Source organism: Amblyomma mixtum, chromosome 3, assembly GCF_055824585.1.
Source record: "Amblyomma mixtum isolate Tamu chromosome 3, ASM5582458v1, whole genome shotgun sequence".
Taxonomy (NCBI): domain Eukaryota; kingdom Metazoa; phylum Arthropoda; class Arachnida; order Ixodida; family Ixodidae; genus Amblyomma; species Amblyomma mixtum.
In genome coordinates this window covers 362,807,350-362,815,950 of record NC_143014.1, presented here as the reverse complement: position 1 = coordinate 362,815,950, position 8,601 = coordinate 362,807,350, and the positions used below count along the sequence as shown (strand labels likewise).

Below are 8,601 nucleotides of genomic sequence, written 5' to 3'. Positions count from 1 at the left end.
GCCTCCATTACAAACGCCGACTTGTTTAAAAATGCTGTAATTGATTTTACATTGTAGTGCTGCGTTACCTGTTCTGTTTTTGTTGTGTATCACCCACTCCTCTCTGGAGTGCTTCAGCCCTGAGAGTAAATAAATAAATGAAATAAATAAATGCAACTGCACGATCAAAAGTCTAAGAATTTTGAAAAGAAGTTTTCCTGACCTGATGGAGGGTCCCTAGTAGCGTCCCTCGATGTGCCCATCCGAGTGAGCCCCATCAGTGGAAGAGGAGGCGTCCGAGAGCCGCTTTGGCTGGAATTCGGCGATGATGACTGTGACGTTATTGACAGTCACCGCCCGCTGCTGGCCCGAGGAGCGGTCGGCATTCTTCAGGCAGGGCTGGGCTGTGCCGTGGGAGCGGCCGCTGGAGCCACCCCGGGACCGCTAGAGCCCCGGCGGCTGCTCGAGCCCCGGCGGCCACTGCTGGGACCCAGTTGCTGAGCCACCAGCTGCGCGTTCAGGCATGGCTTCCTGCATAGCATCAACATCATCATCGTCGTCAGTAGCCTAACTATGTCCACTGCAGGACGAAGGCCCCTCCCATATCCCACCAACAAACCTAGTCTTGTGCAAGCTGCGGCCACCTTATCCCCGAAAACTTGCTTAACCTAGTTCCCCCCTCTCGTTCTCTGCCACCCCTGTTATGCCTGCCTTTTTGTAGAATCCACACCGCTACCCTAAGGGGCCATCGTTTATCTTCGCTCTACATCGCAGGCCCTGCTTAAGCCCATTTCTTCTCTACGGCAGCTGGGACATCACAGTAAACTGCTGTTTTCTTCCCAGACTGTTAAACATAAGATAGTTAAGTTTCTCTTCCAGAGTAATTTTTAGATCCGTCATACTGCTTTCAGTGTTTAGACCCTGAAGCGTCCCAAAGTGACTTAGGCTATGAGGTACGCCGTAGTGAAGGGCTCCGGAAATTTCGACCACCTGTGGTTCTTTAACGTGCACTGACATTGTACAGTACACGGGCATTTAGAAATTCACCTCCATCGAAAGACCGTCGGGACCGGGATCGAACACGACTTTTGGGTGTGTAGCCAAGTGCCATAACCACTGAGCCACCGTGGCAGCTAGAAGTAGTTGGACTGTATCGATGGGGTACCGTGTTTTAATCACAGAGAGATCACTCTCACTAACAGAGCTCTAATTGGCTGGAATAGTTCAAAAATGAAATACAGGTTCTGCCACTACCAGCTGTTTTCGCAAGTAAATTGCATGCATCTACACTGATTTCTGGGCACTGATCCCAAAGGCTAAGCCACACCACCATTCAGTCCAAAATGGTGGCAACCCATTCTTTTCGGTAGGGGCGTCAAGAGTAATCAACTAGTGGGAAGATTTATAATCCAATCATCTCGCCAATAAATGCGTCTTTTGTTGCCACACAAACGGCAACACAGCCAGAAAGACCCAAAGAATCAATTTTTACTAATAACAATAACTGTTTGGAGTTGCCCTCAATGCCCTTTTAATTCGACTTTCCCGATTCTGCTCTGTTCCTTAAACACTTATGCCACCACTTTGTCATGCTGCCATATTTAGCCAATTTTTCTCTCACCCTTTCTTGTATGAGTGCATTATTTTCTCTCCGCAACCCCCTCAGGAGCATGAGAATGACTGAAACAAGCGAACCAATGAAGAGAGATGGATGAGCAACGGCGTAAGATTCACCCACTTGGTGGATGTTCCGTTGCGAACGTCACACAAGACACTTGACAGCTTCCACGGTGTTCCGGTACATGCAGACGCTGCAGACCCACACCTGGTCCTCCTTGGATGGTGGCGCCTGCACCAAACTGAAATGCGGCATGGTAAGAGTATGGCACCTTGCAAACAGCACTAATCATGAAAAGCCACCTCAGTAGTTTGCCCCATCAATACATATCACTCATCTACCAATGGGCATTGACAAATATAACGATGAATACTCTACAGAGTAAACTAAAAGCAAAACATTGTAATATATAGCACCACTTGTGCAACACGATGCTGAAGAATCTAATTGAGCGGTATTTTCCAAGTCCTTGGCCCTGAAAAAGCTACCAAATGCTGTATACGTAACAAAATATAACAACCATTTATTGCCTGAATTATGACGGAATCAAAGGAAAAAAATCGCCACCTTGCATTATTTATTTATTTATTTGTACCTCACAGGCCCCAAAGAGCATTGGGTGAGGGGGCATATCGAAAAAGGAATATCTGGAAATAATAAACCATAATAACAGTACAACAGACGTGGCACAAGGCAAATACACGAAAGGAACACAAAGTTGATACAAAATGGAGTTAAAATAACATCAAAAACGAAAATAGAAAGAAAAAAGATCGAAACACGAACATGTGATAAAAAGGTAACCAGGGGCAACAGAAACAGTGGTAAACCAGAAAACAACGTTAAGAGCCAATGAAACTGTGGTACATTTCGAACAATACCAGGGCAATAAATGTATACATAGATGGTTTTTAAACTCTCCAGGATCAGTGAAAGTGATTATGTTGCCAGGAAGATCATTCCAGAGCTTAATTGCTCTAGGTAATGCAGAAGAATTAAATGACTGGGTTATGCTAACTAGGAGACCCACATTCAAAAGCAGACATCAAAATTTTTGTTATTGCCACTAAAATCTGAGAAATCGGTATGTTGCCAATTAAGAATGATTAGCATTTGAGCCATTTTGTGCGCCTAGTCCAAGTTGTGTGGCAGACCAAATTGAAGCCTTCATACCTACTAAAGGCCCTGTGACAGTTGACAACTTTTCATCCAACAAACGTCTACTTATTCTTCCAGCGACAGACGTCAGAAAATGAGACATGGAATTCTTAAACACGCCTGGAAGCCTCTCATTTGCACTTCCCTTCTCTTCACGCAGTTTCCTTAAAGTGACGTCCAATATACTGACCACAAAGCGCTGGCTACTGAAACCATGCTGTCATCAAACTTTGTATGCAAGCTCCATGTAGTAATGAGTGTATGGCGTGCAAGTGGTGTGTCATGAATTCGCAACACTGGGTGTTAAAAGGTTCATTTGGCTACACCTAGTATGAATGCTGTCATGTCCAACTTTGTGACGCTGTGACGAATGGACTGGTAAATACTCATGTAGTCTACAGTGGCTGCGTGGAGGCTATGTTCCAGAACCACCACCAAAGCACACCACTCGAGGACATGGTTGAAGCACACTGAAAATCATTCCCTGAAGGTTAGCAAACAGAGGTGGACCAACTCCATATTCCGCACGCTTGAAGAAACTCTTCCAATCCTGCCGAAGTGAGCTGTGGCTGTGTTCTGCCACTGCATGGTTTGCATAGTATTCTTATGAAAATATGTAAAGCAAAAAACTTTTTTTTTGGCTGTTATCATCAAGGCTCCCAATAGCATCTCCTTCTACTACACTAGCTGCAGTAGTTAATCCAACAGTCAATGACAGTTTACTCAAGAGACCTGACAACATCAATTGCAATTTTATCCAAAAGTTTTTGTGGAAAATTGAGTGCATAAAGAGGAGCTGGATTGTTTGCCACAAGGAAAGTGACGCAGGTTATTGCGAGCTGTTCAACACAATCGTTCACATGCATCCATAAGTGAAGCTCATGCACGGGCACCTGTTAACCCTAGCGTAAGGGGTCCTGCAACGACTAAACACTAGTAACTGTGCACACACAAGCACCACCTACTATTCACCGTGCAAGTGGCAGTACGGTATTTTGGTTTTAAAGGTGATGCAATGCTCAAAACTGGAGTCATAAGAGTGACTCTAAAGAAACTTTTAAAGGGGCTGCAAAGCACTGCTTGGGGGGATACCGGCCACACTTCAGGTGGATTCTTTGTGTCACGCAGATGCTGACTCAAAAAAGAATTACAGGAATCGATGCACAGGAACGGAAGTTATTCAATGAAGAAATTTCAAAATACAAGCAAACAAAACGGTGCCCTCAACTCGATTTTGGTGCGGCTTCCCACTCCTATTTCGCTCTCCCAATGACAGCACCTGGCGCAACCAATCAAAACAGCCTGCCAGAGCACATCGCGGAAGTTTTCACTCCATGGTTACCTGCTCTCTGTAACACGTTCTTGCTAAGACTGGCAGCGTCGTTTCCATGGTTACAGAGTCATTCCCTTGTTTACAACAATCACGTCATGCTTCATCGTCACGTCACCAGTGCAGAAGGGACTACAGAACAATGGCCTTTCCCAATTTATCCGAGCGCGAGATAATGCGACGCAGTGACAATCTGCGCGTTATTCCCTATAGGGATACGACGACGAGACCCGCGCTAGCCAGACATCGAGCCCTCCATGCGACGTTAACGCCGCTGATCGTCCAACCACGCCGCCGCCGCCCGGTGATCTTCTACAAGCTGATGATGTGCACTAGTAAATGTGAAATGAGTGGCTTTTTTCTTTGAGTCCTTCCTTGGGATCGAAACGAATGCTTGTGGAATGCAGTGGCTCGATCAGATCGATTCTGCTAAGCCGTTCTCAATAGGTATGCATGCCCCGCGAACTTGTACGCGGACGGACGGAGGTAGCACTTGGAAAATGAGATATGCTGTGGCCACCCTCATACTCTGAAACGTTCCAATAGAGCCACTGTGATAACATACGTTCATTTTTAATCCAGAAAGTGAACATGTTTGGAGGAAAACACTACACTGTGAACATCAAGAAAATGCTACTGCATCCAGGTGTACATGCGGCCACTGCAAACGGCAGCAGAACGGCTGTGCTGCCGAGACATCGCGCTGCATCTGCAAGGATGAGTACTTCATCATTCTCTGTTCGGACACAGAGGCGCTGAGAGTCACATATGGCGACCTTATTGAGAGGGGCCAGGAGCCAGACATGGATATCCACAAGTAGGTATTTCCCATGCCAGCGTATTCCACATTTTCTTTTGTAATGAGGCCTCATAACAGGGAAAGTATGGCAGTACACATTTGCTTCAAAAATGAGCACTGTGCACCAGAAGCAGACTGAACAGGTTTTCACCACATTTGATGGGGCTTGATCACAGGCCGGACACTCGTCGCCTTACCTTTATAGCGCTTAGCTGTTGCTTCGACATACAATGTCAGTTACCCGTCGCTGGCTGGTCAGGGCGAGCAGCAAGCTGGACAGTAAACATGCAAAAGTTGGCAGCTTCTGCAACTTTCTAGCCTGCTATTTGTGCATGCCAAAGCAGACAGTATTTCATGGGTTTCACTGATGGAGTTTATTCCTTTATAATCATTGCGTGCGTACATGTACAAAACACCACTATAACTGTATAAAAAATGTTCTATTGTAGCCACTTCAGCAACGAATTGCATTCTTGTTGGAATAAAACTTTCAATATTTCATATTTTTGTAGGGAACATCCCTGAGAGCACTGAAGAGAATTCAACCCTCCCAGGTGATTAATTGTATGATTTTTGTCCACTGTTAAATTTCTATGTCATCACTGTAAAGTGTTTCCAGAATGTCAGTTGTACTTCTTTTGACTCAATTGTCTAAAAATCATTAAGCAAAAAATTCAGCCATTTTAGGGCTCTTGAAAATGCTCATCCATGCAAAATAAGTGAATAGATACACGCACATTCCACAGCAACACCAGCATTTATGGGAAATGTAATGCCGACCATCTTGAAAACTGCCTTCTGCACATTCATATTGCATGCCTGGCTTCAAGTGGTTGTGCGTGCCTTATCTCAACAGGTTTAAAATATAACCTCCAGCCATTTGTGGCACATTATGTCGCAGCAGTGACTAAAGCCGATGCGAAACAGGGGTACACATTTGTGCACGCTGGAACTGAAACGTCTAGAACAAAATTCCAACATATTTTAAGAGTATTCTTCAACTGCTATGGAGATAATTTATGGTGGCACACTTTTGTCACTAGACGCGATGCTAGACATTTTAGTCAAACCACTATGCACTAGATCTGATTAAGTGCAGAGATCGCAATATGACGTCTTTTCTCTTTTTATTCCAGAAGATACTAATAGATTACACTGAAGTTACTTAGTAACTTAGTGTTTACGCTTTTCAGATTAATGAGACCAATTATGAGTTCCCTGCTTTTTAGCGGTGTTAGAAGCCAGTCTCAGTGTCCAATTTGGGAAGCCTCCTCTTGTGCCCATGGCACTTTGGGAAACAGTTTCTGTGTTTCAATGCCTGGCCATAAAAATAAAATTCTGACAGGAAGGTGAAAGTTCTTCTTGCAGAGCATTACTTTTTTTTTTATCATGTCCACCTGTTTAATGTCAACAGCGTACCAGAGGAAAAGAAAGGTTTGCCTTCTTGACGTGCTCCAGGTACAATACCTACTTCTCGATGCAGACCCTACTGAAGCTAAAAACACCTGATTCAAGGCAGCAGTCAAACTCTTAGTTGCAATGGCGATGGCTAATAATGACTCCAGCATGTTAAGCCTAGCACAGCATGTGGCTGAAGTGCGGCCTGTTCATACTGCTAAAGGAGCACAGGTAAAACAGACAGTGAGTTGTTGATGTGAAGCCACTACATGAAAGCCTGCCAGAATGCCAAATCCCAGTGCAACACATGCTTCAAGTTCAGGCATCTGGTAGGAGTATGTCACTGAACCAAGGCCACTGACAGAGATGAACAACATTGCAAGAAAGCAGAAAAAGCAAAAACACAAGAAGCAACCCATAAACAGTGTTATGAATAGTGTCACTAGTGGTGACAGCAGTCAGAAAAACAGCGGAAAGGGCTTCAAAAAAGAAGCTGGTTATTGGGAACACCTGCGCCCACAAAGAACTGAATGACTTGGCGGCGGCATACCAACAAGCGTGTTCGGCTGTCAAACAGAATGCCCGCCGCTCTCGGCTATGCTCAATTCAAAGCTGGCAGCGAACTTTCGAGAAACAGCGTGCAAAGGAACCACAACAGTCTGAAACAACATAGGATCGGCTCCACCTGGATGTGATCAATCGAAATAAATCTGGTCACATCTTGCATCACAAACAGAGCGATAAATGCGCGAGCTGGTAGCTTAAAAGAATTAACAAACAATGATTGGAAAGCTTTGTGAAATTGTCTCCCTCGTAAAGAAGCATTGACCTGGTGCTTTGCACTTTTACTGCCTCATCGTTGTAAGCAGGAGTTGTCGACAGAAATGTCACGCTTTTCAATTGGTCGAATTTTTCGTGACGTCAGAGTGCACGAATTTGAAACGGGGCCAATTGTACTTTTGCTAGTAACCACGCAACCAATTAAACGGATGGTAAAGTGATGTTCCAAGTAAGTGGGATTGAATTTAGTTAATTAAATTAACTAACTAATTAGCCTAATTAACCTTTCTAGTCAGACCTGATAAATAAAACCGTGTAGGAAATTGGTACGGTTGGGGAATCGAACCAGGGTCTCCGGAGTGCGAGACGAGCATGCTAACCACTTGGCCATGCCAGCTCAATGGTTTGGAATGAACAAAGGCGCGTCCAGCTAATACGGCGTCTTCGTTCACTCCCATCTTCCTCCCTTCCCATTACGGCGAGGTTCAGGTGTCCACCGAGATATGTGAGACAGATACATTTTCTTTCCTCCAAAACCAATTTACCGACGAGCAAGGCATACAGCTGAACTGACAATGGAGTTCTGTGGACTCCCTGGCAGCGTTGCAAGACGCTGTCGCGTTCCACTCTTAGAGGCGAAGCTTAAAGGGACCATGAAAAGAATTAAAAGCCGCTTGTAAATGTTAGAAGTGATGCTCAGAAGCATTGACACCAAGTATGAGTCTTCGGAACTGAGCCGGCAATTTATTATGAATTTTTAAAAATCGTGTTTTTTAAAATTCGCGGGCCGCTTGGTGTCTTCCAGGGAGCAATTCTGAAACCAAAATCGGGAAAACAGACGTCACTAGTCCCATGACGTCGGCAGGTCACCACACGCTGTCATTCGCTAGAGCCGCGGCAGCTTCGACGTCACGGGCACACTTCCGGTAGCGGTGAAAATCGTCTGCTCGAGCTGCCGCGCGACCCCCTCGGGCAAGCGCGAGCGAGGGCATTGCCTTCGCGCATATGGTTTCAATTTACCTCTGCCGCCTCTTTCTGTCGCGAGTTCGGGAGCCACTCGCAGTGCCTTTTTCGACCGCCCAAGATAAATACGCCTTGCTGTGTCGTCGGCTGCAAACCCAGTGACTGGCGAGGTGTTGAACTCAGGCATGTTATTCCTAGAGATGTGCGTGAGCGAGCAGCCTGGATGGAGCGCATCGGACTGCCAGCGTCGCACGCCCGCCGAAGACTCCGCGTTTGCGGTCGGCACGTCGCACCTGACGCTTACTACTATAACCCAGCGCTCGTTCGACAGTCAGGCATGAATGTCAAGCACCTGAAGCTTCGACCGAAGTCGCTGCCGACACTGTTTCTTCCCACCGGGAAGGCGAGTTTCCAGCTTACAGCGATCGGTATGAACGGTTACACGATATGATCTGCGATGGAAGACAATTTTATCTACGAGAACTTAAAAAAAGGTGCCGCATTTACCTAGGGCACAGGACGAATTAGAAGCGTTAGCTGTCGCGGAGGGCCTTGGCCTGACGGCTACGTGCTGCT

The 8,601-nt window shown here is 45.8% G+C and overlaps 1 pseudogene; it reads right to left on the bottom strand.

Annotated features, from left to right (window-relative positions):
• Positions 1-216: 216 nt before the first annotated feature.
• Positions 217-1,852, bottom strand: LOC149356594 (YY1-associated factor 2-like; annotated as a pseudogene).
• Between the last annotated feature and the right edge of the window lie 6,749 nt (positions 1,853-8,601).